Genomic DNA, 17,327 nt, shown 5'->3' on the forward strand with positions numbered 1-17,327 from the left:
AGCTACTCACATGCTCTAGTGAGCCTACCAAAGTCCCAAGGTGACACCTGCCCTAAATCTATGCAACTTTAAAAACCTAAGCTTTTCCAAAACAAACTGTCCCAGCACTAAGAAATTCCATGTGATTACTCCTTATGCTGAGATTACTTTTAATATATCCCTAAAGTCCCCTCTCAATTTATGGGGTTTTCTTTTTTTCAGAACTGGAGCTTGAAGTCAGGGCCTGGGTGCTGCCCCTGAGCTTTTGTATTCAAGGCTAGCTGTCTACCACTTCTGCCACAGCTCCACTTCAGGCTCTCTTCTTGGCTAATTGGAGATAAGAGTCTCATGGACATTCCTTCCTGGGCTAGCTTCAAACCACAATCCTCTGATCTCAGCCTCCCAAGTAGCTAGGATTGTACATGTGAACCACTGGCATCTAGCCCTGTGAAGTTTTGGGTTTGTTTGCTTTTTTTTTGAGTATTTTTTAATTTTATGGTTTTTGTAATTCTATCTTTTTATGTTCATTTCAATACCTCCTTCCAGACACACCACTAGGTTCCCCTCTCAAGGAAAAAACTGCCCTGTATGTATCTAATAACCAACTCAAAGTTCTACGGGGTGTAGAAGTAGTACATATAATCCTAGTTCTGCAAACGGAGACAGAAAAGGTAACAAGTTTGTAGGCAGCATGTAATAGATAAGACTTTATCTTAAAAATAAGTAAATAATCAGGTCCAACCTTGCAGTCAATAGTGAAAAATGCAAAATAGATACAAAATGGTAACGCTAATGTAGAGAACAGTCTGACCGTTTCTTTAAAAATAAAAAATGTACCCTACGAGCCAGCAATTCCATTCCTGTGTATCTAACCATGAGAAATGAAAGTAGATCCAAGCAAAGACTTGTACGTGAATATCTACAGAAGCAGTATTTATAACTGAAAAAAAAAATCAAGACTAAAATATCTTCTAGGCAAACTGTGGCATGGTGACATCAAATACTATCCAAAGAAGAAAAGGAATGCAATGTGGAACCACGGAGCATGGAGAAGACTTAAAAACATAAGGCTGAAGGCACATTCTTATGCTTCCATTTTTACAGTATGTCTAGAAAAAAACAAGTTATAGAGACAATTCCTAACTGGCTGCAGTTGGTGACAGGAAGTGATTACAAGTGGCAGGGTTTTTGTTGTTGTTTTCTTTTTTTTTTTCCTGGGATGAGGGAAATGTTCTAGAACTAGACTGTGGTGATTAAACAACTCTGTCAACTTACTAAAATTAACTTGTAGCAAAATATAAATAACACCTCAGTGGAACTGCTTTTAAGAAGCTCACACTCAAGAGTAAAAAGCAGGTCCATATGCAAAGTACTTGGTTGTGAAAATGATCTTTGCAATGTGGAGAAGGGCTCTGTTTATGTTTGTATTTTATCCCCGCTTTTACTCTAGAAAAATTTTAGTGCCTGAAGCTGGTACGTTGCATATTTCATCAGCTCCTTGACTAGGTTTCAGAAATAGGGACACTTGGGTCACTCCACACTGGAATGTTGGAAGTATCATTTCTAGTGATCACAGTGGTTCCAATAAGCCTGCTAGATCTCTTTATCCAGTCATCTGGTGTCCTAAATACCTGTCAGAAGAACAGACCATAAGTTAATACAGCACTCACTATGAATGCTGCCAACTGAGAAAGGGCGTGGATGGAGAACCCAAATATGACTCTGCTGCCCAGCCACCATATCTAGACACCCTTGATCGCTATGGGTTCCAGCAAGGGTGTTTCCCATCTAGCCTTATATGGTGAGTGCTTGCTTCCCCTCCCTTTCAGGTAACCTGTTCCTTTCCTTCAGCCTAACACTGCTCCTTTGCATGCCATGATAGATCTGGGAGGTTCAGTTTCCTCCTCACTCCACTTAGATCCTGTGGCTGCTCCCCTACAGATAAGACTGTGTCTTCATCAAGGCTAGCCACAGATTCTCCTTGGAAATGGTAGAGTTAGGGAACAGGAAACTTTCTTCTCTGGTGGTGGAAAAACTGGAAAAAAACAACCACCACCACGGGCAGGCCTGCATAGAAAGGTGTTTGGAGAAGGGGTACGGGATAGGCCATTCTTGTAACCCCCGAGGTCCTTCTATAGGGACATCCCTTTAGCACAGGTTTAGCACAGGATGTGAGAGACACATAAGCAAGATGAGCCTGGGATACTTCAAGTTGAATTTGTGGTCCTTGTAATATATGAGTACTGGCAAATACTTTGGCTCAGAACTTCTCACCCTCTCAAGTGGTCTAGTTCCAGACTCAAAAAAGTGCCTAGAACTTCCAGAGCACAATTCTAACATCTGTTCTGCCCAACTCCAAAGTCAGTGCTCAATTTGCTTCACCAACCTCCAGGAGGAAAATATCTACAATGTCCCCTCTGAAGCTTCAGGATAGAAAGGACAAATGGATATGTCATTTGTTGTTGCTGTGCACAGTTGCCTGGTCTGTGCCCATACAAAGAATTCCCACCTGCATGTATTCCCTGCCCTCAACGGCTCAGTATGTACAGGAGGCCTGAGCACAGGTAGGTCTTCTGAGCTAATTCCATTCTGAGACTGTTCTTTGACTCCTTCCAAAACCAGATCAACAATGAAAATAACCACAATCAACTGGAAATGAACAGGTTGGACTATATTAAAACACGACCGAAATAAAAGGCCTCTGTGAACAGCTAAGTCCAACTGAAGAGTCCCAGTTGGATTCAGCTTGGGGTCTAAGAGATGGGATCCCATCTGCTCTGCTCCCCAGAGATTTGGTTTTACAAAGCTACTGGTTGGAAATGAGTAGGGAAGCCTTTGGGATTGGCAGGAAGAGAGGGACAATGGGGAAGATTCCTAGGGGACAAAAGGAGCAGCTAAGGTAGAACAAGAGGACTCAAGGTCCAATGATAATCCTTCAACAGCTTTCGTTGGACAATGCAGAAGCTACAATGTGCCCAGAGTCATCTACCCATTTCACTCTAGACACCTGGGAGAGAAGCCTAACAGTGGCTTACATATCAAGGTGTCTCTCCCAAGGGGCAGTGCCAGCCTCGATTTGCCACAAGACTGACAGGGCAGAATGTATACTAATATAACCACTTTGGAAAACAGTCTGGAGATACCTCAGAAAGCTAAATATAGACCTCCCCTCTGACCCAGTCTTCCCACTCCTAGGCATCTACCCTGAGCAACATGAACCAGTATACAAAGACACATGTACCTCCATGTTTATTGCAGCACTGTTTACAATAGCCAAGATTTGGAAGCAACCCAGATGCCCCCACTACTGATGAGTGGATCCAAAAATTGTGGTACCTATATACAATGGAATATTATGCAGCCATTAGAAAGGACAAAATAATGACATTTGCAGGGAAATGGATGGAACTAGAGCAGATTATTTTGCGCGAAGTAAGCCAAGAACAAAGAGACAAACGGCACATGGTCTCCCTGATATGTGGATGCTAAAGCCAAAATACAAAAAGATATGGCAAACAGGACTCAAGAAAAAAAGGACAGCCACCCATTTTGTCATATCATTGCTAAATGACTCCATGTTCTGGACCATATATATGATAGATATATGCATACAACAGAGGGAAGCCAGAAGGAGGAACAGCCTACACTAAGCAAAAGGAAAGAAATGTAACCATCACCTGATGTAGAAAAAATAACTTGTAATGTCAAAGCTTATAGAATTCACAAACTGTATAGACCATAATGACAATTTGCCTTGTGAAAATTAAAATGTGTTTGTAATTCTACAATACTGTGAAATATGTGAAATTTAAGTAATCACCTAATCTCAATTAAAGAAAAAAAAAGAGAGAAGGGATGGGTTAAGAGAGATGGGTGGCAGATTTTTCCTGCTCTGAAGCTATGGACTGTGTTCTCTCTCTAGGTAAGAAAACACAGAATAAATGCTTTAGTACTATAGGAATGGAAAACAATGCTAACATTTTAAAATTAGTTGGTTTTTTATGCTTTCTAAACATAAAATGGACTGTACCTGTTGCTGTCTTCTTTCTGCATGAATAACATCCACATTAATACCTTCATATATGAGCTCATGAAAAAGTTCTTTAGCCCTTTCAATGGACTGAACAAAAACTAGAACAGGTGGATTGAAACCCTGAAAGAAGGCAAAAATTAGCATATGTAACTCATAAAGAAGATTGTCAATTAGTATTCATAATTGTACTTCAGTTCATAAAATAAATAACGCAATTCAATCAAAAAAAAAAAAGAGAGAGAGATGGGTGGGGCTGGGAAGGTGGCTCAGTGGTGGAGCACTTGCCTTGCATGCATGAGGCCCTGGGTTTAATTCCTCAGCACCACATGAGCAAAAAGAAAAAAGCCGGAAGTGGCGCTGTGGCTCAAGTGGTAGAGCGCTAGCCTTGAGCTAAAGAGCTGAGGGACAGCGCCCAGGCCCAGAGTTCAGGCCCCACCACCGGACTCCCCCCTCTCCGCCACAAAAAAAGAGAGAGATGGGTGACAATATTGTCAGACACTTTGTACTCATATACTGGGAACTCCTTTGTAAACTACTTAAAGGTAATTTTAAAAAATAAAAAAAGACTGACAGGGCAGTGCAAGTGGCAAAGCCTTTCAGCCCGAGTTATGGGGGATCCAGAGCTACCCTCCTGGTGAAGACAAACTCCTGGTCCCTGGATTTGAAACCCTTGGACCTTCTATCTTTCCATCTCCAACCACGTTCTGTGCTTAGGCATTAGCATAGAAGGATGGGAAACGCTTCTATAAATATAACCAAGTTTTAATAAGATTCCCACTGGCGTACACACACACACATACACACACACACACACACACACACACACACACTCAAGCACGTACCCCACATACCCTGTATTCATGATATGACAGTTTCAAGAGTAAAAATATCACAGTTTATTCAAGAGTTTATGGTTTAAGAGGAAAGAAGTGTATTTAAGGGAAAAATTTTTAAAAACCTACAATGATTTATTCACATCACATTCATCGAGAAGCAACTATTAGCCACCTAAATATAAAGCTGATGTAGAAACACAAACCCCAACAAGTTACTTGACAAAATCAACCTCACTATTAAGATAAGTCCACGTGGATGGACTCCAGTGTGAATTTACTGAAGGCATTCTTGGTGCCAGGTAGTGCTGATGCTGTAGGACCTATATGAAAGCAATCTTCCTCGGCCTGGGTACTACCCAAAGCTGCAGCCATGAGCCACCAGTGATCGGTCAGTGAACATGTGAAAGGTGACTGCTGCAAGCTGAGATGCACGGGGAATGAATGTACCATGAGCCACCAGTGGTCAGTCAGTAAGCATGTGAAAGGTGACTGCTGCAAGCTGAGATGCACAGGGAGTGAGCGGTGACACACACTGGATTCCAAGACCTCCCTGGGAAAGAGTATGTCAACCACATCACTAGTTTGGCATTGATTGCATGTTGAAAATAATGGTATTTTGAACATTTTAGGTAAAAATAAAACGTTCTATTAATTCACGTTTTTAAACTTTCTTACTGTGACCAGTAGAGAATATAAAATTATCTATGCAGCCTCTTTGGTGGTGATAATATAGGTCTCTCTCGTCAAAGCCTATAATCACATCTTATTACTACAAACAAGGCAGGGCTAAATTTAAGAAAATAATAGAGGAATTTAACTTCTCCTTCACTTCAGAATTTACTACTGTGTTCAGATCCTGGGTGAAGTAAATTCCTCTCAGGAACTTAATGCAATGTGGAATAAAGTATGTTGTTAATATAGGAGCTACCATTTTTACATTGTTGGAATTAGATGACGAGATAATAATAGACTAATAAAAGGAATGACAACAGAAGTATAATATAGTTGCAAATTACAATGTATTCTAATAACATACAGGCAACCTCTATTGTTATGGGTTATAACGGCAGTAATAACTGTTCGGGCTAATATACTGGCATTCTTTTAAAGGTAGGCTGAGCAGGGTCCTAGAGGCTCACACTTGTAATCTTAGTTACTTAGAAGGCTGAGATCTGCAGATTATCATTCAAAGCCAGCCCAAGCAGGAAAGTCCAAGAGGCTCAAGTCTTATCTTCAATTAACCCCCAAAAAGTAATAAATGAAGCTGCAGTTCAAAGGGAAGAGTGCTAGCCTTGAGCAAAAAAGCTAAGGGACAGTACTCGGGCCCTGAGTTCAATCCCCAGTGTTGTCACAAAAAAAAAAAAAAAAGGCAGGTTGACCAAGAAGAATGATAATATTCACAATCAGTGAAATGACTACTTTGCAAAACAATTTTTTTAATTTTATTATGCATGAGCAGTATCTCATTAAATGCTTATAATCACTTCCAAATTAAATGCTATGAATAATTATTTCCAACTTCCAAATTAGCAAATTGTAACATAAAGTTTATTTGGCCAAAATGGTATGAGTTACAGAGTCCAGATTTAAACTGGGGTTGTTTGTTTTGTGCTGGTATCGTGTCTTACTTAGACTCGGGGCTTTGTGCTGTCACTCAGCTTGCTTGCTCTGCTGGCACTCTGTACCACTGGAGCCACACTTCTAGTCTGGATTTTAGCTGGTTATTTTCAAAATGGAGTATATGGTGGACTTTCCTTCCCGGACTGACTTCAGACCTCCAACCTCCAGGTCTCAGCCTCCTGAGTAGCTAGGATTACAGGTGGTTCTGTTTTTTGAGCCCAAGATGACACTGGATTACATACAAATAAGACAATGCTAATACTGAAGAAACGTCAGGTCAACAGATCAAGCTTTTTAGGGTTTAAAAATAAGGCCAGTTGCCTTTAACAGTGGATCAGTGGCCAGAACTGCTGCTGGCACAAAGAACTCTCTCTAGGAAGCCTGAATGGACCAATTTGTTCAAGGCCTTCCTCCTGGCTGCTGGCCCTCACTCCAGCACCCCTGCCTCTCTACAGGAGAGGGTATATCTTTCTTTCTTTGTCCTCATATATGGCATAGCTTAGCAAATAAGCCTACTGAACTCATGGGTCAAACCCTTTCCCATATAGCTTTGTTAAAGATACCAAATCAACATGAGAGAAAAATGTAAAGATCATTATAGGCAAGCAAAGGGCTGATTTTACCCTTGGCTGAGCCAGCTAAGTACAAACTGGAATGGAGTGTTCCACATTTTGGCAACAAGTTGCAAAAGGAGAATGTCTAGTTCTTATTTCCCTATCAGCGGGACTTTTTTCTGTGCCTTAGGAAATTATTCCTTCAAGCTACAACAAAATAAAATACTGCAATTCTTCAGAACAGTGAAGAGCTTTGGTATTTGCATAGGGAGGGGAGAGGAGGGGGAAAAAATGGACCGCTCAGAGAGCTACCTGGTAAGACCAGAGTGAGGCAGGAGCACAGGTGATCTGTGTTCTGGAAGCTACACACAAAAGCACCCACAGCCCGGCAGGCGGCCACCCCAGCCTGAAGCAGATAGTGACAGAGGGTGAGTCTCTCCTGTTTCTCAGTGGATACAAACACCCATTTTCACTGTCATGGGAATCAAACACCCTTTGTCCTGGGAGTATGCACTTAATGTAATCAGCGGTGGTATTAAAAGAGCAAGAAAGCAAACGCTTGCCAAGCGAGGTACAACAGGGACAGGGCCATCGATGAATGGGCCAAAAGACAAGCTTCAGCTGGGAGTCCTGTGCAGGAAATCACTGCTGTTGGCCAGCCAGCCTGACTGCCTTTTGCTGGCTTTTAGAGATTGGAAGATCAAAAGACAACTACACAAAGGCACTTCCAACATAAAGTTAGGGAACACAGAAAGAACTAGGGACTGGGAAAGTGGCTCAGTGGTAGAGTGCTTGCCTTGCATGCCTGAGGTCCTGGGTTCGATTCCTCAGCACCACATAAGCCAAAAGAAAAAAGCCAGAAGTAGCGCTGTGGCTCAAGTGGTAGAGCGCTAGCCTTGAGCTGAAGAGCTGAGGGACAGTGCCCAGGCCCAGAGTTCAGGCCCCATGACCGGACCCCCCCCCAAAAAAAGAAGAAGATTACTGACTGTACGTATGTGTGTGTGTGTGTGTGTGTGTGTGTGTGGTTAGAATTAAGCTTTCCTTTCAAAAGAATAAATTCCAAAGAAATCCTAGATGGTAGAAATTTCTATCCTTATATTTTGAACCTTTTTTATTTCTAATTTCGAAAATAGCTCATAGAATTGAAAGCATTTGAAGCAACTTCTACTCCTGATGTTATATGGATTTAGCAGGAAGTAAGGTTTGCTTAAAGAGAACAGGAGGGTACTGAGTACCTGATCATGGCCGCCATTTAGGCCTCCTGGGTCCCTGGTCTGTGTATGGCTGGGCCCTTTCTTGTATCTTTCCTAATGGCTGCCTTTCATGAAGAAGAAAGAAACTGCAATGCACAGTCCATGAGGTTTTGGCTACGTGTTGGCACCTCTGGTGGCTGGGCAGAGGCCACTGAACCACAAAAGTTACACTCGCTTCATTATGAAGATGTGTTCAATCACCAATGTGTCAACTTCCACAGGAGAAGATTCCAAATTACTTAACGTTCTTATCAAACTAACAGCCTCCATACAGAATCTGTGAAGTCCCTGACAGGCTGACAGACTCGTTTATGCGGTTCCCTCCTTAGCAGGACGCTATCCTCCATGCCGCCGTGCAATACCCTTTGCCTCCCCCACATGCCTAATTTTCATCCAATTCTTCAAAGTGGACTGTCCAAGTCTAGCCAAGTTCTCTGCACTTTTTTTTCAATATAATTAGTTAACTATAGGCCTCTTCAGCTGACTCTGAAACCAAAAAGTATAATGTTCAGGAGCTCAGTGCTGCAAGTAGCCAGAAATAAAGTCATGCCTTGCTCTGCCTTTTATACTGACCCTTTCGAATGGAGTCCTTTCCACGTTTCTGGGCCGCAATCTCCTCTGTAAAATGAGTTCCCACTACTGGTCCCATCTCAACCATCAACAGTCCAACCCTTCTTCTCTATCAAAAAGCAAGTGCCTTGCCTAGGTTAAAATACAAATCTATTAAAAGCTGGGGCTTGCCATTCATCCACGGATCTTGGACATTCAATTATCCCAACTGTACAATCCACTCATCAGAAATCTGACCACAGCCCTAGGTCAGATAAAGATTAGTTTTGACCTCATTCACTGACAGCAAAATGCCTGCCTCAGAAATATGCGTGTCAACCAAACCCACTGGGCTCAAAGAGTTTCTAGCAGGCATCTTGTTTCACACAGGTCAGCGACTATTTTGGCTTAAAAAAAAAAAAAACAACTGCAGTGACTTAACATGTCACCTTGGACACCCACAGAATGGGAGCACCTTCCTTCAACATCTGCTACTTCACAGAGAGGTTTTTCTTCTGCAAAAGCAGGTGCCCAGCTGAGGACCAGCTCTCGCTCCAACCAGGAAAAGTGGCCCTGACTTCCTCAGGGTTTCATTGAGACAGTTCAACAAGAAGAGCAAAAACAGAGCAAGGTGAGGCACAAAGCCTTGGGGTATCACGAGGTGGGATGATACAGGATGTCTTCTGTCCCTCCTGTAAAGCCAGGAATCTGCTGCTACCTTGACTGCAGGAGAGAATACAGGCCCAACTCCAGACCAAGCCATGTTACCCTTGGGTGAGAAAGTCTCACAGAAAATAGAAAAACAGAAAAATCATAGAAAATGGCACTCAGAATAAAACACAAAGTCATAAAATAGGAAATGATACTCATAGAAAACCATACCATGGAACTACTTTTTACTTCTTCTAAACAACGTGTTATTGCATTAAAAGAATCTAAAAACAATGTAGGCTGGTACAGCAACCAGTAATTTGTTTTCCAAATGAGAATCTAAAAGCCACAATTACTACTTTTTATATACAAGCTAGGTTACCAAACTGTCCTGGGGTTACTAGTACAGGACAGAAAATAGAGTCCTTGTTACTTTTGAGAGCTGGCTATTAAGTGAACCAGATTAAAACAATAAGATACCTGGCTGTGGTGGCTCACACCTATAATCCTAGCTACTCAGGAGACTGAGATCTGAAGATCACCCTTTGAAGTCAGCTCAAGCAGGAAAATCTCTGAGACTCTTATCGCCAATTAATCACCACAAAGCCTGAAGTGGAGCTGTGGCTCAAGTGATAGGATGCTAGCCTTGCACAACAAACATCAGGGATAGTGCCCAGGGCCTGAGTTCAAGTCTCCAAGGTAGCATATACACACACCTCAAAAAAAAAGGTTTTTGTGGCACACTCAGTGAGTCTTGCACTCTTATCCCAGGTATTCCAAAGAGGCTCAGAGACGACCTGAGGGCAGAGAGTACTATGAACCTCTTGAAATTTTTAAAAAATGTTTCTGAATATATATACTTTATTATATCCAAGTAAATTTCCTCCACAGGAAAAAAAAATGGTCTAAGACCTACATCAGAAATTTGTTCACTGCTCAAAAAATCCTTCAAAATCATTACGAGTTTGCAATCATTCCTTGGTTTGCAAAACAGTTTCCTCTTGGAAGAAAGCAATTTACTCTATTGTACTTTCCTGCAAAAGGAAGTTTCTTGGGTCCTTTATCCACACCAGCAAATTCACACCAGAACTTTCATTCCTGGATTTAGCCAGTGACAGCAACTGGACAAAAGCAGTGAAAGTGAAAAGGAATATGTAACTGGCATTGTTAATTTTAGTTATTTAGCTCACACACATACACACACACAGAGGCTGGACACTGATGGTTCAGGTCTGCAATCCTTGCTACTCAGTAGACTGAGTTCTGGAGGATCTTAAGTTCAAAGCCAGCCAAAGCAGAAAAGTCTCTGAGATCCCACCTCCAAATAACCAGCAAAATGCCTTAAGGTTTGGCTCAAGAGTAGAAATTCAAGCCAAGCAAGCAAGCCAAGTGAGTGAGACACACCAGCATTAGAGGGGAAAATTTAAGTTGACTCTCTCAATCTATAAATCACAAAGGAAGAAAAAAGGCTGTGTGTGGTGCTTCACACCTGTACTTCCAGCACTCCAGAAGCTGAGGCAGGAGAATGTTGAATTCTGGGATAGTCTTGCTTGCTCTATTGTGAGACTATTTTTCAGTGCAAAGACAGAGAAGACTTGATTTTGTTCATATCAATAGCAATATGTGATTGGGATTCCAAAATGTAAAGATAAAAATAATATAGTTACTATAATATCATCTGATTGTGAAAAAAATTGATGAATGGATGACAAATTGATGATGCAGGGCTACTAGCTAATAAACTTGGGTGGTTATAAAATATCAATTTAAGAAAAGGAGGGGCTGGGAAAGTGTCTTAATGGCAGAGTGCTTACCTAGCATGTATGAAGCCCTGGGTTTGATTCCTCAGTACCACATGAACAGAAAAAGGCAGAAGTGGTGCTATGTGGCTCAAGGAGTAGCGTGCTAGCCTTGAGCAAAAGAAGCTCAGAGACAGTGCCTAGGCCCTGAGTTCAAGGCCCAGAAATGGGGGGGGGGAGGGGAAAGTCTATATTTTCTTTAACTGAATAACACGCTTAGCCTATATGTGGATTGCTTACATAGAAGCAGGGATGAACTAGGCATGAAGGTTTTGTCTGATCCTGGGTGACCACTGTTCATGGATTTACCTGGCAAGAACTGTAATTTCCAGCGAATGTCATTTACTACAGAAAGGACTGGAGTAGATCACAGGCAGGGTTAGATAAGGTGACACCATCACTAAAACCCAGCAGATAAAGAGGACAAGATACACTCTACCAACTTCTCCAAAGAGAGGAAAGAAAAGTTTCTCACACTTCTAAACTTCCACTTGATTCCACCTGCTACCTGTGCTACCTCTTCTTGATCACTGTTTAAATTCTTCTATAGATAGATGGCTCTGCATGATGGCCACCATAAGGGGTTTAATGACACATGTGTGCGTGCATGCGCATGTCAATAATCACCTACAGTATGAGACTTTATTAGATACACAGAATAGAAAATTCAAGAATGAAACCTGCTTCTTTCAATTAAACAGTACATTTTGTTTTAAAACACATGGTTAAGTCAGTAAAGTAACTTTTCAGGATGCTGAATGAATTTACTGAGACCTCTGAGTGAATGGGATGTCCCCTAAATGAGTTTCTTGTCCATGATACATGGTAGAACCGAGAGGCTGGGCTGGGTAGGCAGTCTTTCTCTAACTTCTATTGAACCACCTGTATTTTTAAAACTCAGGGGGGTTAACTATCAAGAATACAAAAAACCCTTCAGATTATGCAGGATTTTAAAAATAATTAAAATTTGCTGCTTCAGATTAAAAAAAAACCTATGTTGAGCAATACTATACTTATTTTTAATGGCACTTTATTATGGCATATAAAATGGCTATATGCTTCCAATATTCTGGTCATTTTTTAAGAACACTATCAGTATCATATACTAGTGAAAGATGCCTACTTTTTTCTTTCATCCACTTAAATATACCAAAAGGACTGCAATATTTTTAGCTTTGTTTAGGCAACTCCTATATTTGTCACACAGGTAGCAAAAATTTCTTGGCTTCTAGCAAAATGATGCAGTACACTGTAACAGTGAATATTTTCTGTAGCATGAATCAAGGATTTTATAAGTGGTAGTTTTTAGCATATTTCTAGGTATTTATTATACATTGGTTGCTCCTAAATGTTCAAATTCAATGCCATCTTTCTTTGCACCACCATGAACATTCTCTACAATTCCAGATGAAGGGAGGCAGGGTGATGGTGAACTTACCTTCTGCAAGAACTTACAGACATGGTTCTGCTATTTGAAATTCAATGGGCTTGGTGTTGCTGGAGACCGTGCTGGCCTGTTTGGACTAACACTGTGTGAATTAGAGGGTCAGTATCCTTTGAGCATACATTTGTAACACTGGAAAGTGAGGTCCAGAAAAAGAAAACAAGTGTGCCACCACGTATCACGTTACTCATTTTCTTCTTACAACTTAGACTTAGGCAAAATCCTAGGTAAAACAAAATCTAAAGACCCAAGTGCTTGGTGGGATAAATTACATGTATTTAGACAGTGGTTTCTTTACCAGATTTTTCTTTTAACTGTTAGGACCTATAAATATGGCATCTGAGTCACTTGGCTATAGTCATAAACACAACTTACACCATTAGGCTATCTAGTAAATGAAGAGGAAGGGAGGGAAGGATAGAAGAGGGAAGGAGGTAAAGAGATAGTTAATAGGAAATCATAACAAAATAATTATATTGATTGTTAGGTGTTATGGAATATATCTGTAACCCCAGCACTCAGGAGGCTGAAGCAGAAGTATTCCAAGTTCAAAGCTAACCTGGACTATATAGTTGTTCCTCGCTATACACGGTTCACTTATTGCAGCTTCATTGTATCACAGTTTGTTGTTGTTGTTTTAAAAAAAAAGTTCTGTAATCTAATTCTAATGCAATTCTAATTCTGCATCACTGTGTTTTTGCTATATTGCAGGATTCTGAAGTAGAAAGGTATTCATATGGAACATGGGAAATGTTTGTAAGAGTATGGGAAAGGTTAATAAGAGAGTGGGAAAGGTTTATAGGGGAGTGGGAATGGGTTTATAAAGCCTTAATATACACAAATAATAAAATAAATATAAAGCTGCTACTTCGTGGATTTTCACCTGGGGCAGGGGTCTGGAGCATAACTCCTACACTAGTCGAGGGATCATTGTACAGTGAAACCCTGTATCAAAACATAAATAAAAAATGCATCTATTCACCACATATTTGAGAACATACGGTATGATGTCAACACTGTTGTGACATAGGGATATAACAGTGGAAAAGAAAAAAACCTTGCCTTCACAGACTTATCCTCTAGTACAGAAAGACAGGTAATACTAAAGTTAAAACACATCACAAAGCAGTAGACCTAAGTGCCATGGAGGAAAGAAAGCAGGAAAAGAAGCATCAGGGAATGCTAGACAGGAGTATTCTAGTGAATGCCTCAAGAACAACTCTGCGCAGAAAGAACAGCAAATGCAAAGGCTGAGGGAGAACGCGCCTAGCAGTTTGATGGAAGAATGGAGAAGCCAATGGGTTTAAATGAAGAACTTTGGGGAATAGGGGGACAAAATATGTCACCAACACAGTCACATTCTCATGCCTTCCTAGAGGAACCTGCCTCTGGAAATGCTTACTCAAAGCCCTCAATCTTACTGAGGAAGAGGACACTAAATGAGTAATCTAAGATCACAGAACCAACAAACAGCTGAGACAGGCCCGGGCCTCTGATTCTTAAACTCAGCATAATGATATTCCTCATGCCTGAACTTTATAATAAAAAGAAACTTTTCTTCTTTTAAAAAGTGAACCCACAACAATAAGTCAGCTAAGGTCATCTAAATTCTTTGAGTATGACAAATCAGTTTTCACCTTTTCATTCAACAGGTGGTGAAGGAGTTTATTATCACCCTAAATATTTGCTGAAGGTACAAAATAGTAAAAAAAAAAAAAAAAAAAACCACTACCAAAACCTCACTACTCAGTAACAAATGACCTAAGTGTGTAACAGAAACTTATGCTCAAGGAAGCCTGCTTCAAAATATGTGCTACACTACTGTTATAGTTTAAAATATGGACTACATACACTACTGTTTGTTAATAGTTTAAAAAAATGGAAGCAGACTGTCCCTCTGCCAAAAAAAATTCCAGTAACAATAAAAAAATGGAAACACTAATTATTCTCTTGGCAAGGGAATAGGATACTATAATTTATTCACACACTAAAATATTCTGTAGTAGTTAAAAGTGAATATTTACATAAACCTCAAAAACTGAAGTGAAAAATCTAAATGCAAAGCTGTAGGTGTACAGCATCACACCATGTGTAAAATGTTAAACACTGAGGATGTTAGTGACTCATGCTTATAAAATCCTAGTTACTCAGGAGGCAGAGATCTGAGGATCCTAATTCAAAGCCAAATGAGGCAGAAAAGTCAGAGAGATTCTGTCTCCAATTAAATAGCCAAAAACTTAGAGTGGAGTTGTGGTTCAAATACGAGAGTGCCAATTATGAGTGAAAAAGCCTGAGTTCTCATTTGAGGTCTTGAGTTCAAGACCAAAAACCAACCAACAAATGAATAAATATTGTTCAACACAAAGTTGTGGATTTAATACACAAAATTACCACAACATGCTTGGGAACTAACTATATGTCTTAACTCTACATTAGGGGTCACCTGAAACTGGAGACCAAGAAGGTAGAGAAAAATCCTTTAAAGCCCAGTGTACCTTTATAGAGAGTATACATGAATGAAGGATGGACATATTAGCAACTCTTCAACCTAGATCATGGAAAAACTAAATGAATGACTTACTATATTTCTGTAATTTTTAAAAAATATTTCATATCGGAATTGGCGTTGTAGCTCAAGTGGTAGAGTGCTGGCCTTGAGCTGAAGAGTGCGGGAACAGAGCCCCAGCCCAGAGTTCAAGCCCCACAACCGACTATATATATTTATGTATATATACATATGTATATATTTCATAATTATTTTTAACTTTGGAACAAAGCTAGAGAGACAAAAAGACAAAAGTTTCTCCACCACATTTTTTCAACTTTTAGACTCAATTTTTCTTAACCTCCAAGTCTGTTTTTCTGCCTTTTTATTTGGGGGAGAGGGGGTAAGCTTACCAGGTTGGATGCCCTGAGTTTGCTTCCCATGAATGGGGGGAGGGGGAGGGGGTGTTGGTGAACCTGCCTTTAGGTTGACAGAAAAGTCAGACCTCACCTCCCCAGAAATGAATCCCCAGAAATGCTGCATCCATTCTTACTTGGTTCCAATTAATAGTACCAAGGCTTTTCAACTGGGTTCTAACCACCATCACTGCGCTCAGGAGTCAGGAAATGAAGCTAAGGAGGGTAAATTCTACAATTAACTCATTTAAGAACGCCTGTCATCCTGAAGTTGAGACCAGTCCAATGTGAGATACTCTCTCCCACCCTGTAAACAAGCACCGCTAATTCACGTGTTAAGAACAGGATTTGATTCCTGATAAAAAGTGACTACCTTTCAAACGCAGAGGAGGGGAAAACATCTGTCATTATTAAGAAAAGCCTACCAGATTATATCCACCAGTAATAAAAGCCTCCAGGCACACGAGTGAACAGGGCCCAGTGGGGCCCGTGAACAAAGCAATCAAAATCTAGCCTCCTTGGAGTCTAGGTCTCTTCCAATCCTTCCAACCTTCCCGAGGTGAGCCTCCTCCACAAACGAAAACTTCTGCAAACCTCCTACAAAAGGACAAAAACGGTTCCTCCCTCTCACCCTCTCTCTCTCTCCAGGGCCCCGGTGGCCTTGAGATCACTCCCCAGAGATGGAGCCCTGTCTCCAGGGGCGAGCGGTTCCAGGGAGTCCCGCCGCAAGCCGGGGGGGGGGGGAGCCCTCCGGGGTAGGGAGGCCGCAGATCCGAGGTGAGCGGCCTCCCCGAGCGCCGCTGCAGACTTGGCACACTCATCCTTGGGAAGAAAGTTGCGCTGAGCTGGCTCCTTGGCAGAGAAAAGAAAAGGGAGCCTGGATCTACGGCCCACGCCCGAGCCCCTGCGAGGCCACCTTGGCCTCTTCCCGCACAGGGGAGGAGGGGCTCCATCTGCCTTAAACTCCCCCCGCCCCGTCCCCGCCTTTCCAGGCACTACCTTCTCCCTCGCCCCCAGAAGTGGAGGGAGAGAAGCCCGCGGGGCGGTAGCAGATGAGCCCCGGGAAGCGCACCAACCTGCCCGGGGCCGGTGGGGTGCGGGCCACCGGGACGCCCGCCCTCCCTCCCGCAGCGGGGCCGCGCGGGGAGCCGGGCGGGCGCCCCCACATCCTCCCACCTCTCCGAGGGGAGACCCCGAGACCGCGGCGCGCGAGGAGCGCTTTCGCCGGCGCCCCCCGGGGCCGGCCAGGAACAATAGCGAGCCCGGGGTCCCCAGGACCACCGGTGTCTCTCCCGCGGCACCTCCGTCCCCGACCCTCCAAGTTGGGCAAAGGAGTCGGGCTCAAGCCCAGGAGGGCGGCGCCGGGCGCCGGGCACGGCGAAGCAGGTGGGATGGGGTGCTGACTCCGGGGGCGCACCCCGACACGTCCTCCCAGGGTCTGCTCATTCATTCACCCGAGCTCCCGCCCCTTCTTCCCGGGCCGGCGGAGAGGAAGAGAACTTGGCCGGCCGGGATCGCCGCCTCCTTCCCCTAACTCTGTCCAGGGCGGGCGGCGGGAGTCCGCGCAGCCCCGCGCGGCCGCTCCGCGCTCCAGACACAAAGGCGGAGACGCGACCCGGACCCCCGCGCCCGGAGACCCCCCAACTCGGCGCCGCGCACCTACCCCATCGAGACGGCGGCGGCTCCCGGGCCCCGCTGGCGGCTCCTC

General features: G+C 42.7%; 1 protein-coding gene across 1 annotated transcript in view; it reads right to left on the minus strand.

Moving 5' to 3' along the window:
• The window catches only part of Rai14 (retinoic acid induced 14), a 118,516-nt gene extending 101,189 nt beyond the window's left edge, over positions 1–17,327 (minus strand). The window contains exon 1 of the mRNA XM_013018529.1: positions 17,283–17,327. The gene's annotated coding sequence lies outside the window, so the exon portion shown is untranslated. The remainder of the gene's footprint in view (positions 1–17,282) is intronic.

This window comes from Dipodomys ordii, unplaced genomic scaffold (assembly GCF_000151885.1).
Source record: "Dipodomys ordii isolate 6190 unplaced genomic scaffold, Dord_2.0 Scaffold41, whole genome shotgun sequence".
NCBI classification, from domain to species: Eukaryota; Metazoa; Chordata; class Mammalia; order Rodentia; family Heteromyidae; genus Dipodomys; species Dipodomys ordii.